This window comes from Dysidea avara, chromosome 2 (genome assembly GCF_963678975.1).
Source record: "Dysidea avara chromosome 2, odDysAvar1.4, whole genome shotgun sequence".
NCBI classification, from domain to species: domain Eukaryota; kingdom Metazoa; phylum Porifera; class Demospongiae; order Dictyoceratida; family Dysideidae; genus Dysidea; species Dysidea avara.
Window position 1 is genome coordinate 2,067,827 of NC_089273.1, and position 12,437 is coordinate 2,080,263.

At 36.5% G+C, this 12,437-nt stretch overlaps 1 long non-coding RNA gene across 1 annotated transcript in view; it reads right to left on the reverse strand.

Annotated features, from left to right (window-relative positions):
* Window positions 1-7,498: 7,498 nt before the first annotated feature.
* LOC136246458 (uncharacterized) overlaps window positions 7,499-12,437 on the reverse strand; it is a 133,003-nt gene continuing 128,064 nt past the window's right edge. The window contains exon 3 of the long non-coding RNA XR_010696433.1: window positions 7,499-7,686. This is a non-coding gene — a long non-coding RNA (uncharacterized lncRNA). The remainder of the gene's footprint in view (window positions 7,687-12,437) is intronic.

The window sequence follows — 12,437 nt, forward strand, 5'->3', positions numbered from 1 at the left end:
CTGTAGTAGTGCCCTGACCTTGCTTAAGTGTCACAACATTTCATAGAACCCTGTATATAACTTATTGTTTTCCTATAACATTTGTGACCTGGTCTGCAAACAGGGGTCTTATAGCCTTTTCAAATGCAAGTACTTTGCAACCTGCAACTTGACTTGTGAATGTGGTATCGCCCTGAAATTCGGTCATCTTATACCCCTAACATAACACTATAGCTTGGTGTAATATGAAGGTGATAGGTTGAAAACATGAGGAGTTATGATTAGTCAAACTTGACAATTTGGAAAGGCTATAAGACCCCTTTTCACAGACAGGGTCACATTTGCTGTCTATGTAAACAAGGCCTTGACATAAGTCAAAATGATCCTACATACACATACTGACTGCCTGTGTCAACAACCCTTGTGATGTTTGTCTCCCCTAGTTGATGGGTGTCATACAGTGTCTCAATTCAGTAGAATACAAAATCATCACATATGGAGTATGGTAGTATTGTAAATTAGGGATCATGAATGTTTGGGTCTTTCTGGCCAAAAAAAAAAATCACCCAAAAACCAGCTTCACAATACCATCCTGGTACCTTGGCAGTATTGGTTAGGTATAGTCAAGCCCAAAAGTGCTTTCAGTATGCCCTCAAATGCTTCAAATAGATTGCTACATTTTTTTTAAATCAAAAAAAAATCTATGGAATGTTCTACTGAATACCTGCCTAAAACCTTTAGGCATACATGACCCAAGAACTGCTATCACCGTTCGACGTCACTTCATCCCGAGACATGCCTTTTGGCATACCGTACAAGGGTGGATTTAGGGGGTGCTTGGGCCCCAAGCCCCTCCAAATTTTACCATATGCAAGCTAGGAAGCTTCTAGAAGTTGCAGTACAGATGCAATTGCACGAATCTTATACGTATGCATGGGCAATGGAAAGATGGAAAGAGAAAGTCGAATGGCTAATCTTTCCTTAGAATTACTGAGAGGGTACTTTTCATGTAAGACTTAACCTAAAAGCAGCTAAAAATTGAAATACTCTAACAGTACAGTCAACTACTCTAATAGAACATCCATCATGAAATTATAAAAAGTTACCAGTGTGCCACACACTGGAAACTTCTTGAAAACACTGTCTTCTTGACCTGCACACTGCTTAGGCCTGAGCCTAATATGCTCAAAATTTTACTTATTACTCTTTCCAGGATTTCCCAAATAGACAGTCAATTCTATTTCAATTTATTGGAATAATTTTAAGAATAATGCATAAGTTTTGGAGCATAATGCAAGCTTTTTCCCGGAAATTCTGAATAGATTGATACAAAGAATCATGAGCATAATTTTGTTTACATAACAGTAACCGCAACGAAGTTATCAAACAATAAAGTCTAAACTTTGGTAAAAACCAGCCCGAACACACAACGGAATCCCAACTAGCTATTTACTAAGGTGTGTCACACTCTAAAGAACTAGTTTACTTACAGTGCAATCCATTCCACAGCTGGTTTCTTCATGATTTGTTCCATTTCTGCTGTTGCGCATGCGTACCTGCACTAGTGTCTATCACGCCACATCTGAGATAAAGCAGCCAATTGTCGACTTTACCTGTCTCCATTGATGTATAACATTTTCCTTGTAATCAGCTACTGCATGGATTTCAATTCGAAGAACGGTTTAATTCGACTATTATGAAAGGTAACACTTTACGCTATTACATAACAAACGTGCACTAGTCCTGTTATCCCCAAAACGGGACCTCTATGGGCGAGTCTGTTTCAGTACTAGCGCATCTTGCTATGAAACGTGTTTTAAAAGTTATAGCAAGGCTAAAGTTTATTCCATGAGTGAGTTATAATGCCATGCCACCATATGGCGGCAGTGGCCGATAATAGGTTAATATTATAGTGAATATTTTTAGTTGTTGCTACAAACTTGATGCTTGGGTTGACATGCTTAAGTAAAATAGTGAACTTCTTAGTATGTATAAAGTTAACAAGGGTTTAGCATCTGAGAAATGTTTGTTTTTGCTTTATCAGTACCAAAGTTTCATGCTGCATTTATCTGATGAATCTCCATATATTTTAGCATCAATTGAAGCTAATAAAATTTAACAGTTTACACTCCCAAACCTCTTGAAGCTCAACTTTGTAAGCTCAAAATGATACTGCAGCATTTATGCTGTCAGTGTGCCTAGGTTATAAGAGGGTTAGTTGTGGCCACAAACTACTTGTATATGTGACTTTGGATTTTGGTGCTGTAAAAGTCTACGTTTATGTACTCTACACACAAGTGAGTCTATATTTATTCTCTCAAGCCCTCTCTTCATTGTTACTGTTTGGACATTATAGTTTGAACCAGCAAACTAGCTATACCTTAATCTGAGTAATACACTAGATTAAATTAGCGATCCTGTATATTGCTGAACTTAGCATATACAAATTGGTACTGTTTACTGTTTATACTGTTCAGCCATTATAAATGCCCCTGTTGGCACCCCCTTCTGAAATTCTAGATCCACCCCTGCCGTAGTATGTACAATGCACGTATAATGGATTTGTTCTCCTTTGTGTCCCATTTCTTTTTGCTGACTACCCAAGGTGTCAATTCATGGTAGCGTGATGCATGGCTTCTCTACGTTTGTAAATGGGAATTATCCATTTCTTCCATGGTGACTGAATTGATTACAGAAGTACTTCTGATAGTGTTTTATATTAGTAACACTGTGTAAATAGATGAACTTGAAGCATAATCGCCACTTCACTTTCAAGTTAGTAAATTATAATAGGGGTGCACAAATTGTAATTGTTTTTCATGGTGACTGGATTGATTGCAGAGGCGCTTCTCCTACTGTTCTTCATTTGTAGCACTGTGTAACGGGCTGAAGATAGCTGAAAACAAAGCGTAATAACCACTTCATTTTAGAGTTATTAATTGATAGTTGCAGCGTACGTACATTCAGATGAAAACTAGTGTTGCCACGGTATATCGATACATTGATAGTATCGATATAACAAGGTGGCGATATGATATAACCAATCAGTTATATCGATAGTTGTGCTGCTTAGTATAATGATGTGGGGGAGGCCAGACATATGGTATTTGGCAATTAATTAAGTTGTGTGTTTTATGTTGCATTGTGGTAAACAAGCCAACCCCAAAGTAAACTGGGAGGTTTTAAGGTTTCTGTGTAGTGCCAGCCACTTGTCTCAACTGTAAAGCAGTAGCAAAATACATTTAAAACCTGATAAACAAGAGTAGTTTTTGCTTGCGGTATCCATAGGAGCCTACTCCATAGCTATGAAATCTTTATTAACTTCTAACAATTTATTTACCCAGCGAATACAGATTACACCTGATTCGAGGCATCTGTAGTTTCATCAGCCATAATTGTATAAAATGGTATATCGTGCAAATGCAAATCTATTTTGGCTAGGACCTGATCAGCCATCACTGCAAGTATCTTATTTTGCATTCCTCCTGATGTGTACTTGTCAGTCTTATGAACAAACCATTCAAGCAGAATAGGACCATCCTCTGAACAAAGTTTAAATATCTGAACAAACTTAGAATTGGATTCATCTACAGATCCTTGCAGAGTGAGATCTTGCCTTCTTAAAAGCGTATTGCTTGAAAGTATTTTTAAGAAACACTTCTGATGATTTTTCTTCCTTTTGGAACACTGAGAGGAACACATTTCTTCAATATTACGAGTTGTTGCTGGCAATGTAATCATTTTTAACACTGCATCTTTGTGACATCTAGTAGCTTTATGTGCAGCAAATCTTGTAGTAGCTTCTTTCCAATTGGTAAAGCCAACATAAATGTATGTTTTCTCTAGATTAGGTACATTGATGAGCTTCCTTTCCTTATATGCTTTTACACAATAAAAACAGTAGGCTGAGTCACTCTCTTCACTATAGTGGATCCACTTCCACTGCTTAAACTAACCAGCTTGAAAACTTCATTTACAGGGGTTCTTCTTCCCAGACTCTCGTGAAGGAAAGGGAAAATCTACTGGCTGGTTTGGTTTATCATTCAGTAAAGGTAAGGACAACCTAGCATCACTGTAAGGCTTCAACAGTGCCATCATTTTATTGTTGAGCTGACTCCTCGGCATGGCAAGCAAAACTAATTGTTTACAAACAAGCACCAAACAGGAAAACATCATGCTATTCATAGGGCACTGGCCTGCTAAGACGCGTGTTCAATTTGGTTGAGGACATCACAATTAGCTACTGTCAGGCTAGCTACAAGCAAACATGTTTCAGAAGTCAATCAGTACCTTAGGACATAGCTAAATGGATGTAGCTACTAGTTCTATACAATTGATAAGTTCACAAGCTACATAATACAGCTGAGAGATGCTGGCTGCTTCCTGCTGGGTCTGTGCAAATTTACGGAATTTTACTGTGTAGTGATATATCGTCCTTCACCTGTGAAGTGTACAATGGAGTGATTCATACTGACTTCAGACTTGGTATGTATTAATTCTGATGATGCATTGTGTTATTGTGAACACAGTGTATTATAGTTTGCCCTTTAATCAAGCCCAGAGAAAATCAAGTCAAAAATTTTTTTAATCCCTGCCAAAAAAGTGGTGAAGCTTTGGCCTCACTGGTTGCACCTACTCCGACACTCTTGCTATACCAATGGATGACAATCTAATTCTCATAGACCCATGAACAAGAAGTGGTCATGTGTACTCTTTGACAAACAAAGAAATGACTTTTGCTACCAAACAGCATCACACTGTATCACCACAATAATAAACTTGCATTACATACCTTTGTCACAACTTATTTATGTGTACATTTAGCTTATAGTTGAATCAGAGAGTCTTGTGTGTCTGCAAGCCTAAATCAGCAGAATGGGCTTCAAAGTATGCAATACTGCATGGGATATCTGTTATAATACTGTACACACCACTACCTATCTTGTAATCCCATAGAGACACCAAGCTGAAACTATTGCAACTCTAATAGTTGAATGTCTGACAAGTATCCACAAAATTCTAATCAGCACTTTTTGGTAGATCAAAGGTCAAAGATTAGGAGACGTGGATAATTTGTCAATCAATCAATTCATCAAATTAAGCTGTTAAATATACCAAACGAGAGTTTATTCTTTGAGCTTTTAAGTGGCACAATTCATTTGTAAATGTCCAAATTATGGTGCTTTGAATGGTCACAATTACAACAAAAATATCAAAAAAATTTCTGGAAAGCCATACAAGCAATGGGCTGAAATTCCTTTGAAACACATACCACTTGCACACTGAATTTCATCCAATTCTGAGGAGGTCATACACAAAACTTGGGTGAACTGATATGGAATTACCTATGTAGTAAATAAATTGCAGCACAACGGTGGTCTTTCAATACAGGTGGTCACTAATACAGGTTGCATTGCACTTGGACACTTTCATTGTGTAAGACAAAGTTGGCACGGCCTTATTAGGAGTGGTTATTAGAGGTGTACACTCCCTATAGCAATAATAAACTACAAAATTCCACTACATACCAAATTATATCTCTTGAACCCACTGTGGCCCCACTAGGCCTGAACCTATTATGCTCAAAAATTTACCTATTATTCTTTCCAGAATTTCCCAAAAAATTCTCCTATTATTCTTTTTGTTATTCTTATATCCAGCCTATTATTCCATAATTATTCTCATTCAGTATATACCTGTAGCTAGTCACTTAGTTTTCAAGATGCTGCTATAAGTAGTTTTGTCCGAATTATTAATAGCCATATATGAAGCATTCCACCTTACACATCATTTTTCTATCCATAATAGTTACAGCAGACTTAGAATAGCTATCTACCATAATAATTGAAGTGTATTTAATTATTAGTGTATTATAATAATATGCTGTATCTACTTTATAGCTACTAAGTTAGGTAGATAATAATGCTCAAAGACTTGAAGAAGATACACTGGTATAAGATGTACAAGTTTCAGAATTGCAGATGATCATGCAGTTAAATCCCTGATGCTGGCTGCAGATTATTAACATGACAAGATCTGACTGCTCTATTAGAGTATTTGTGCGTTCTATTAGAGTATATCGATCTTTTAGAGGCTTTTCAGCTCCTTTCAGCCAGCACTCCTGTCAGCTTTATATCATTTGTAGTAGCTTAACTCTTTCTTCTAGGTAATCAAGATGAGACACACCCCCTAATTCCACCGATTATTCCCATGGTCGTCCGATTATTCTAAACTATGCCTATAACCATCCTATTATTCCCGAATTATTCTCATGAAATTGGTGACCTATTATTCTCAAGATTATGCCGGCATAATAGGCGCAGGCCTAGGCCCCACTAGGGATGTGCCAATTTAGCTGGAAAAAAAGTTTTGGAAAATATTTTGATAAATAGCAAAGAGCAAAATGCTAGAAAAATATATGGAAAATTAGAAAAATGCGCACCGAGAAATGGCAACTTAGCACATTTTGTATGAAAAAGATCAAGATACTCTAATAGAACAGTCGTGCATAGTATTTGGAAAACATATGTTCACTAACTTTTCAAACATACTTAGTGCAGGTAATATAAACATCTTAGGCCTTTATAAGGCCTTCTGGTATACAGGCTCTGCCTTTACCAGGTACTTCAATCAATCATAATAAAAATGGCAACTAAAGATCGAGATACTCTAATAAAGCAGACTATGAGCAAAATAATTCTATTTTTATTGATGCTGAGTAAAAATAATAATAGAGATGTTTTGAGCAAATATTGAGCAGAATAGGTAAGAAAAAAATAATTGCTCAAGGTAGAAAAAAAAAGCTAAATAGGCTCATCCCTAGGCCCCATCACAAAATTTTATCAACCATATATCATGCATGATCTAATTGTAATTCGCTAAAAAATTCAAAGCTTTGAAGACGCATAATAATAATCATTTTGAACTATTAAGGATTAAAGTATTTAATGGAGCCTTTTAAAACCTTAATTAAGTTGATATCCCATAATTTATATATTATTTGAAAGATCAATGACAGTTTTTGATCACTGAAAATTCTATTTTTAAATATTAACACACTGATGAGCTAAAGTTGATTTTGTAACTCAAGACGGACCAATTTTTCATGAAATATTCAAAATATTTCTGGTCATAAATCAGAACCGTGAGGTGAATGAGGCTAAAAATTGGTATGGGTGTTGATCACCACAGATACTACAAACACACCAAGTTTCATCAAAATCCTTGGTGATTTGACATGGAATGACCCAGATGTTAAACACATTATTTAAAAATGCGAACTGAAAGTGAGTCAACCTTAACTTCAACCTTAATCTAACAATAAAAATTATACCTACTAGCTTGTTCCTTATCAAATAGAATGTGCAACACTACCAAATATGGTATACCATTATCAGTGTGTGAAATGATGCTCAGATGATTACTGGGAATTTCAAAATTGTTATGGAAAATATTCTGAAGTGTAGCAGAGTGTCTCTTACTATACCTTGAGTCATTATCTACTTTTAGTTCTAGTTATTGTCTATAATGTTGTAATTTTATCAAATTATAATACTGCTAATCTTATATTATGTATTTGTGATGACAACGTGAAGTAATACTTACCAAATCACGTATCCTAGCATTAACATCTATGGACTGCATTGTTGTCTTGATTGTGTCCAAATCATCATTTTCTATAGCTTTGTGAAGTCTGTCCTTCTCATCCTAATATATGACATGATATTACTGTACATCATCCACACTACACCTACTAGTTACCATAACAACAGTCACTAATACCACAACACAATATGGTCATTACTAGTGGACTATCTCTCTAATGATGAATACCATCTTTACACATATGTGATCGAATATGCGAAATGGGGTCTTCCACACACATCCAATTTACTCAACATGTAAATGTTAGTGCTCAACATTCACTTAACTACAATAATAACCAATCATGCTATAATCCTATCTTGAATTGAAGTGAAATGACTCCGTTCTAATGTCTCAACAAACGTAGTGTCAAAACTTACAGTGCTCAGTGTACATGTAATCATCTCAGCATAACCCACATTGCTTGTACAACAATGTTTTTAACAAACAATATTTGAAAAGTAAGTGAAATTGTGCATGCTATTAGAAAAAGGAATGATGTGCTATAATACATTATGTGTTACTCTAGGAAGCAAGTCTAACATCAACTAAACCATCTTAAATTGGGTGTAACTAAACGGAGGAATGGGAAATTAGGAAACCGGAAAAGGGAAATGAGAAGATGGGAAATGGAGTGATTCTCTATAATTATAGTGCATTTTAATTTGTCGTATTCCAGGTGGTATTATTATTATTATTGTGATTTTGCTGCTGAAAGACATGGATACAAACTAGGGGGTTGGTATAAAACTAAACTAGACTATAAAATACAGCAGCTGGTGTGCTGATAAGAGCTATCAGCACCCAATTATAAGTTAAGATTACAAGGGAGCAACTAAAAATTAACAAGTAAACTAATTAATTAACAAAAGGGTAATTGGGGTGGAACTACACCTGTGACAAGGACATACAACATGATAAGTACAGTAATTATTGTCATCAAAGTTTGAAGTGAACATGGTCCAGAAGATGTTGTTTAACTGTCTCTTTAGTGTTGCTATAGATAGATCTAGATTTAAAGGTGGCAGTACATTCCATAAACGTGGTAAACGGTTAAAATAAAAGTGGCGGGAGGTGCTACATTTCGTATAATTATGAACTAGCTTGGAATGGGTTGATGAACTTGTAGAACTGTTGCTGTTAAAATGGACCCACTTGGAGATGTCAAAGTGTAAAGATGGATTCTTGATGGATTTAATAAAAAATAACAAGTCATTTAGTTCAAAAGTAAACATGAGGAGAAGCATCGACAACTTTAATAGTCTAGTTTTATAGGATGAAGTATAATCATTAAGAATGTACTTTGTGGCTCTCCGCTGAACCCTTTCCAAAAGCTGGATATCTTGAACAAGATTGGGTCGCCAGATTTGGGAGCAGTACATAAGTTGAGAACGCACCAAGGAGATGTATAATTGTTTCTTTGTCAAGGTACAGTTGGTTGTAAAACTACGACGGATTAAGCCTAGCTGTTTGTAGGCTCTGGACACAACCATATTACAATGAGCAGACCAGGAGAGGTCAGTAGATATCATGATCCCAAGGTCTTTAATCAGTTCTGTCGATTCAATATTGTTATTGTTGAGGAAGTACTGAGCTGTACTATTATTGGTGCACCAAAAGTGTAAAACAGCACATTTGGAGCAATTAAATGATAAATTATGCAACACGGACCAGTTGCTGGCTATGTTAAGGTCCTCTTGTATAATGTTGAAGTCTTCAGCAGTCTTAGCTGTATGTATACACTTGGTGTCGTCAGCAAATAAAAAGGGCAGTAACTCTTTTAATAGCGAAGGAAAATCATTGATGTAAAGAATGAACAAAAGAGGACCAAGGATGCTGCCTTGTGGTACTCCTGATAACACAGGTAGCACTTCTGAAATAGAATTGTTAATACGTACTCGTTGCTGTCTGTTGAGAAGATAAGCCTGAAACCAATTCCACAGGTCACCACGAATTCCCAGGGACCATAACCTGGTCAATAAGTCATTGTGGGGAACAGAGTCGAATGCTTTTCTTATATCAAGATATATTACATCAATGGGAGTGGATAATTCATGGGCTTCAATTACAGAGTTGATAAAGAGGAGTAGTTGTTGTAATGATGACCTGCCTCTAACAAAACCAAATTGTAATGGTGAAACAAGCTTGATTACTTTGTCAACTATCTTGTTGTACACTAATCTTTCCAAAAGTTTTGAAAGAATAAAAAGCAGTGAAATTGGACGATAATTTTTGATGTCTGTCTTCGGACCTGACTTGTGTATGGGAACTATAAGATGAGTCTGCCACTCACTAGGAAGAGAGCATTAAGTGATGGACAAGTTAATTAAATGATGGACAATAGGAGTAATTGGACCAGCACACTGTTTCAGTACCTCAGGGCTCATGGCATCGATCCCAGCTGCTTTACAAGCATCCAAGGAAGACAGACATTCAAAAACTTCCTCAGGTTGGATATCAATTGAGGACATAGCAGGTATGTCAGAAGGGTTGTCTGCAGTCTGTGGTTGGTCCATAAAACTTTTGGTAAAAACTGAGTGAAAGTATTTATTAAAACCATTGGCTATACCAAGATCATCATTACAAGAATCAAAGTCAAGCGACATGGCTGCTGGAATAGACCGATTGTTTTTAAGGCTTGAGATAAATTTATAAATTCTGTTGGAGTTTGATGAGGAATATTGTTCCACTAGAGAGGATTCATAGGCTTGCCTTGAAGATGTTATGAGCTGTTGTAGGTTTTCCTCAGCTGATTTCAGAGTAGATTTATTGTGTTCTGTTGGATTACGTTTAACCTTTTTACGTATTGTGTGTAATTTGTTCAGATAGTGTTGTATTTCCGAAGTAAACCACTGGGGCCTATTGGGCGGACGTTGTTGTTTCTTTGGGATGTACTTGTCCATAGATTCATGTAATAGGTCCTTCAACCTTGCCCAAGCAATCTCAATGTTATCAGAATAGAAAATGGCATCAGCGTTATTGAATGCAATAAATTGATTTAGGCCCAACCAGTCTGCTTTATTCAAGGTATATGTAAGTTGCTTTCCATTTCTAGAGCTATGATGGTGAACAGAAGCACAAATAGAAAATGTTATTATAAAATGGTCAGATTGTAGTGGAAAATCAGTGAGAGGATGAACGACTAAGTCATTGATCAAGTCAGTATCACTGGTGATTACTAAATCCAAAATATTTCCATGAATATGTGTGGGCACAGTAACATGCTGGAACAAGTTGTGATCAATTATAAGATCACAGAGGCGGTCAGAACTGTCAGCAGTAGAGGCAAAAGTTTGCCAGTCTATATCTGGAGCATTAAAATCACCGAGTAAAACGACATCCCCTGAGCAACTTAATGTTGTGATATAGGAGTAAAGGTCTTGAACATGATCAGTTTTATAATTGGGTGGCAAATAGACAGCACAGATAATTAAGTTATGATGGGAGTGAACTGAAATTGTTACTATTTCTAGATTCTCTGGAGAAGCAAGTTCAGTGGTTTTAAAGGTAGATTTCACTGCTAGCATGACACCCCCACCTTTGGAACAACGGTCTTTCCTGTATATGGTATAGCCAGTGGGGAGAATCTCATTGTTGTAAATGTAATCATGAAGCCAAGTTTCAGATATTACAATAAAACTAAAGTCTTGCGTATATATAAAAGATTGAAAATTTCTCAGTTTGTTAACAAATACTACATGAGTTCCACAAACACGCAGTTAATTTCAAATGCTTGCTAATTTGATTTACAGGCAACAAGGGAGTAGCACCTCTGAGGGTGCTACCCAGACTGGTCATTTGACACAGAAGCAGCTGAGCTAGCAACAGAAGAAGTGTCAAGAGATGAGTGAGTAGTATCCATATCTTGAGCTCGGACTGATACTATTTGACCTTTATGTATCACTATGTTCCGCTCACCAGCATCTCTGCGACTATGTAGTTCAGCTCTTAGATTCTTCTGTTGTTGCTAGCAAGTGATGGCATTAGAAGCCATCAGTATCAGTGAAGGTGCAAGCTGGACATAAAGCCAAGTGCATGGACGAAACTTGGTCAATTATTCAGCATTCCACAGTCAGTGTGACTTTGCTACAGCCATAAGAGTAGTTAGAGTGTCAATAAGCCAGACTGATTGAATGCAGCTCTTCAGCGTGTGTTAAATTGGCCTCATTCTTCTGGCATGTGATCTCAATTATATTTGTGTACCTCCTACTGAACTCAAATTCTCCTGTCACTACATCAAGTCTCCATCAACACTGTCATGGCACTAGTGCAACTACTGTATCTAAAAAAGAAGTTCGTGCTAATCAGATTATGATTTATCAAGAATTATGAATGTAAGTAGCCACTAATGACACATACACATGGTAATGTAATATGATTATATGTACATGTATATGACACATGTGCAATCAGCATATATGTAGAGGTGATTGTACATGGTAGTAGCTTGGGTAGAGTGTCACTAGCCAGCTACTGGTACTCGGTTCCTTCAAAAAGAAAATATCAAATAATGTGTTCCAAGAAAGCTGATCCAGTTTTATTTAAGGATATGGTAATGACAAAACACCAATCCACTACCAGTATATGCTCACCAGTACTATCATGACTGTATAGTGAACTAGGTGACTTATAGTATTGCACCTTGCAATGTTTGCAGTAGCTATAGTACATGATATAATTAACATTTTGTAATTATGATACAGTGTAAGAGATTCCCTTGGTAACTCATTGTTCTACTACTACTACTTCACCGACCACTACATCTGAGACTACATTAAGCACATGGTAAATATAAATGTCATGAGCAATCATCT